This window comes from Rutidosis leptorrhynchoides, chromosome 2 (assembly GCF_046630445.1).
Source record: "Rutidosis leptorrhynchoides isolate AG116_Rl617_1_P2 chromosome 2, CSIRO_AGI_Rlap_v1, whole genome shotgun sequence".
NCBI classification, from domain to species: domain Eukaryota; kingdom Viridiplantae; phylum Streptophyta; class Magnoliopsida; order Asterales; family Asteraceae; genus Rutidosis; species Rutidosis leptorrhynchoides.
Genome location: NC_092334.1, coordinates 667811538 through 667817765, shown reverse-complemented (window position 1 = coordinate 667817765; position 6228 = coordinate 667811538).

The following is a 6228-nucleotide window of genomic DNA, read 5'->3' as shown; positions in this document are numbered from 1 at the left end:
ACGATATTCGAATTAAATGGTAAAGTCATTTACGAGTAAGAACAAATGTGTCAATTAACGAGAGTTAGTCAAAAGTTAGTAAAGATTCTCGTTTAAATTTCAAAAGCGTGCTTTACTTTGATTGCCTCGTGTCCCTTGATAAATTAATTATTTAGTTTTTATATTTAAAAACATTATTTGATATAATAACTCCTATTATTTAAAACGAGTTTAAATTATATAAAACGAACTTTGAAATATAATTTAGGTTTGAAAAACTAAATATTATATTAAATTGATATTCCAATTATATATATATAAATTATATTTCTAAATACAGATATATATATATATATATATATATATATATATATATATATATATATATATATATATATATATATTACAATATTAATATAGTTATAAAACATTTTTATTTAAGTAATATTTTAATATATTATTAAATAAATTTTAATAAACAACGAGAAGTCGATTTACAGAAGCAAATGACCAAAATACTCAAATGTATAAGTTACACTTCATGTAATATGATTTATCAATGATTTTAGTCTATATTTTGACAAGGGTACGAGTCACGAAACGTAAAGTGTTAGTTTTCTAAGCGTACAAAACTTCGGTTGAAAAACTGAAATCGAGACATTAGTCGAGTGACAACGTCCAAGTCAATGGGACTAATTTTACAAGTCAACTATGCTCGTAAATATAATATAATATATATATAATTATATAAATTAAATAAATATATATTATATAATTTAAATTAAGTGTCGGCAGTTTTAAGTGGTCGAACATGAGCTAGATTCAGGGCTCATGTGATCGCATGAGGATTTCCCTTTAAACTCATGCGATCGCATGAGGAGTGAGGGCAGGTGATGTTCTATAAAACGCAAACGAATTCAGTTGGATAAACACACACATACACCCACCGATATATTACTCCTTATGTTCTTAATATTTTTTTTTTATTTTTTATATTATTATTATTATTATTATTATTATTATTATTATTATTATTATTATTAAGATTAAGATTAATATTATTATTATTATTAGTATTATTATTATTATTATTTATACATAAAATACTACGACGAGGTTCTGCTCGCATGTTTACAAAACGGGTTTTCAAACGAGTTAGAGCTAAGGAAATTATGGGCTATAGCTATGGAGGTTATGGGTATTATTCGGGGGTATGCTCGTGACTCAAATCTAGTGTTTATCATCACCGTTGCGTCTACGTTCTATTCTGCAATATTGAATCTCAATATTGATACGTGAGCACTCGTATCTTATTTTTTTATATATTAATAGTGTATCCCTTACTAGTGCTCGAGTATATTTGATTATGCATGCTTTCATATTTACTTTTGTCGTTAAATAGTTTATGATAAATTATGAATTTATTACATATGCGACTGAGAGAAGGTATATGATATGCATGTCGTTGGAAAGCTGTCGAAAAATTAATAACTTTTCATTTAGAAATCGTGTGGTTTCGATGAACGGATTAAAAGTTATGACCAACTGAATTATCATTAATTTTCGTATTATTATTAAAAATTATTATTATTACCATCGTCGTTATTATCTTCGTTATTATTATCGGATTATTATTATTATTATTATTATTATTATTATTATTATTATTATTATTATTATTATTATTATTATTATTATTATTATTATTATTATTATTATTATTATTATCATTATCGTTATCAATATAGGTATTATCATTAAAATTGTTATTCTTATTATTATTACTATAGTTATTATTAAAAGTTAACGTTTTTATAAAAACTATTATTTTATTATTTTTATCATTATTACTATTAAAAGTATCATTAATATTAAAATTATCACGTTTGTTAAAATTATCAATTCTAATAAAAATATCATTTTTATTATCTTTATCATATTAGAATTATTATTAAGAATTATCATTTTTGATATGATTATTTTTATAAAATATTATTATTACGATTCTTATTATAATAATTATATATATAGTAATTATTATCAAGATAAAATATATTATTGGGAAATTATTATTATCATTCTAGTATTATTATTATCATTTCAAAAAGAATTATTATTTTCATATAAAATAATATTATTTATCGTTATTATTAAAAATTATCACGTTTGTTTGAAAATATCATTATAAATCTTAAAACCTATATTTTCGTTGAAATTATCATTAACAACGATACTATTATCATTGTTATTATCATTAACATTAATATAATATTTATATCAGAAATATTATTATTATAACATTTGTATTACTATAAAAGATTATTTTTATTATTAAGATTATTATTATCATTAGTAAATATAAATATTGTTATTATAATTATTATCATATTATTATTATAATTATTATTATTATTATTATAAAATAATACAACTTTACGTATTATTATTATTATAAATATTATTTTATAAAATAAATATGTGATACAAAGATCTTTTTACCATACGAAATATAATTACATTAATAATACATACCATTATATGATATTAAAAAAACTTTATAAATTTTATTACATGAGATATATAAAGTATATTTTTATCATATATAAATTTTAATATAAATCTTATTTATTAATAAATAACTTGTATTATTTACTCTAATAAAATCCGATAAATATATTTAAATATATAAAATGACTTTTGTTGACTTTTGCATATCGATCTCGAGCAATAGGATTGTGATACACTATGACTTGACCTAAATTGATAAACAGATATTGACCATTATATAAATATATATATATACTTAATATAGGTTTGTGAATCCGAGGCCAACCTTGCACTTGTTCAATGCCATCATATGTATAATTACTACGAAATACTGTATTGTGAGTTCATTTGATTCCCTTTTACTCTTTACATTTTTGGGACTGAGAATACATGCGCGGTTTTTATAACTGTTTTATTAAATGCTTTTGAGATATATTTTTGAACTGTGAATACATGAACTGCTTTTATAAATATTTAACGAAATAGACACAAGTACTAAAAACTGCATTCTATGATAGAATTATTTGGATTCAGAGGTTCGATTTCTAGAAATATTGTATTATCGACCATCGGTGAGAAATTTTTGCATTGCACGACGCATTAGCTACCGAAATGGTTCGATATCTATAAAGATTGTGTTAGTGACCATCGGTGAGAAATTTTTGCATTGCACGATGCATTAGCTACCGAAATGGTTCGATTTATTAGCTACTATCGGTGAGAAATTTTTGCATTGCACGATGCATTAGCTGCCGTTTTAGCTACTATCGGTGAGAAATTTTTTCATTGCATGATGCATTAGCTACGGAAATGGTTCGATTTATTAGCTACTATTGGTGAGAAATTTTTACATTGCACGATGCATTAGCTACTGTTTTAGCTACCCTCGGTGAGAAATTTTTGCATTACACGATGCATTAGCTACCGTTGGTGAGATTGTTTTGCATTAGCTACCCTCGGTGAGAAATTTTTGCATTGCACGATGCATTAGCTACCGATTGGTGAGATTCCGGTGTTCTTCATATGAATGATTTTTACAGCAGTGAACAGACCTGCACAGATTGTTTTCAAAATATGTGTATCTTGTGGTCTATTATATTATTGGAAATGATTGATTATAATAAATTAATAAACTCACCAACCTTTTGGTTGACACTTTAAAGCATGTTTATTCTCAGGTATTAAGGAAATATTCTGCTGTGCATTTGCTCATTTTAAAGATATTACTTGGAGTCATTCATGGCATATTTCAAAAGACGTTGCATTCAAGTCGTAGAGTTCATCAAGATTAATAATAAGTCATTCATAGTTTGGTTATATTATGAGATAGTATGCATGCCTGTCAACTTTCGTTGTAATGAAAGTTTGTCTTTTAAAAAAATGAATGCAATGTTTGTAAAATGTATCATTTATAGGTCAAATACCTCACAATGAAATCAACTATTGTAATTCGTTTATAATCGATATGAACGGGTTGTTAAAGTTGGTATTAGAGCGGTGGTCTTAGCGAACCAGATCTTGCATTAGTGTGTCTAACTAATAGTTGTTAGGATGCATTAGTGAGTCTGGACTTCGACCGTCTGCATGTCAAAAAGTTTTGCTTATCATTCTTGTCGGAAATTACATGCTTATCATTCTTAGTCTAGACACATCTTACTGCATTGATTGCATAAATAGTGTATAGACAAAATTCATATCTTAGCGTATATGCTAATTCATATCTTAGCGTATCTATTACTATAAACTTTGTCTGACATATTCCGTAAATTCCTCCGTAATCTATGAAATCTTTTGTTCTATATATATAGATATTCTATGTAAGTAGAATACCATCCGATAGCCGAAAATCATTTCATATCGAAAAATCCTTTATTCAATCGTACGAAATGGAACTCGCCACTAGTTCAAGTTCCTCAGATTCCGATATGGAGTTTCACTCGAGCTCCGAAAGCAGTGTGACTGGAATGGATCAACCAATTAGCCATCATCAATTTTGGATGAATTGGGGATGGGTTCGTAGCCTCCTTGATCATTGGAGACAAGAAGAAGGTGATCCCTTCCATCCACCACATTGCCCTCTTGGCGATGAACCTGAAGCACTTACCAGCGAACCTGTTCGAGACACCATTTTCTCTCTCATTTCCAGAGGGTCTCGTCACGATTATATATTATCTCAAATCCTAGATCTTATTCATCCACTCGTCCGAACCACCGATCATTCCGGGGTAATAGAAGAAGTCAACGAGCTTTGCGCTCGGGTACTGGCTCTGGAGACTATGGTGCAAAGGTTACAAACACCAGCAGTGGCACCATCATCAACGCCAACAGTACCATTACCACCACCACCAACAACTTCCGCATCCCACACCTCAACATCACAATTTACACCTTGAGCATCAACATCATACGCATTGTAGGTACCAAGAAATACCAACAACAATAACCGATGAAGTATTGATTCATAACTTCATCGGAGAAATATTCTACGGTGATTATGTAATCTCTAAAGTTTTAGAGACTATTTATTCAAATCATAGCCGTAAACCAAGATGAATGGATGGATAGAAATGATACAGGGAAGAATAGAAAACCTGACAAGGATGGTGCACGAATTACAAGCTAGACTTGTTTACCAACAGCATCAACAGTACCGTCAGCATCACCAGCACTGTCAGTACCGTCAGCATCATCAGCACTAGCAGCACCTATAACATCACAAGCTCCGTCAGTTCAAGAATCACCGTGGACATCATTACGAATCAACAACAAGTATGTCATATCAATGAGTTATGAAGTATTAACTCATTTCCACTAAAGGATTTATATGTATATCTTATATATATAAATTTTTAAACCATAATAAATCTTTCTGTACTAAGCTATTATGTGTGAATCTTAACCACTCGGTTAATTCATATTACTAATATGCTATGATGTACATCCTTCGTCAGCAACTTAACCATTGTTAACTACAATCTCTGTTTCAATTCAATGAATTCCATTTCATAATAAATCAAGTGTATTATCCAAATATATGTTTGATTTTACACTTTCATCATCGGTGTACTCGAAACTTTTCAGACAACATCATTCGTACTTTGCGAAGTTCACAAGAATTCCACAAATACCAACATCATGCATCAATAAATAACGAAGTATTGATTCATAATCTCATTGAAGAAATACTCCGTAAAAGTTATGTAATTTCTAAAGCTTTAGGAATTATTCAATTCTAGTTCCAACCGTAAATCAATCGGGTTTAATTTAATATAAATTCATTAAATCTATATTACATCTGAATAAAATACACATATATTTTCATAAATATTGTAATGGGAATTCTCTTGTACCAAAATGTTACTTGTGAAACTTTTATCGGGTAGGTAATGCCCGAGAGATATATAAATTCACAATTAATATGATACACTGTACATTCTTCAATTCTAAATCAAAAGACATCAACTATATTCACTACTTTTACAACGATACACATTCTTTCATAAAATCAGGACAACCATTTTCATAAATTACATATCCTGATTTTGAACAGATCAGAAATCCAAGTCAAGATTTAGCAGAAGATATCACTCTTAGATCCCTATATCTTTCAAAGCTATACTTTGACTTCAAAACTGTGCTAGAATATTATTTCTATTCATAGAACCCAGAAAAATATTTGTAACATTCAAAATCCTAGAACAT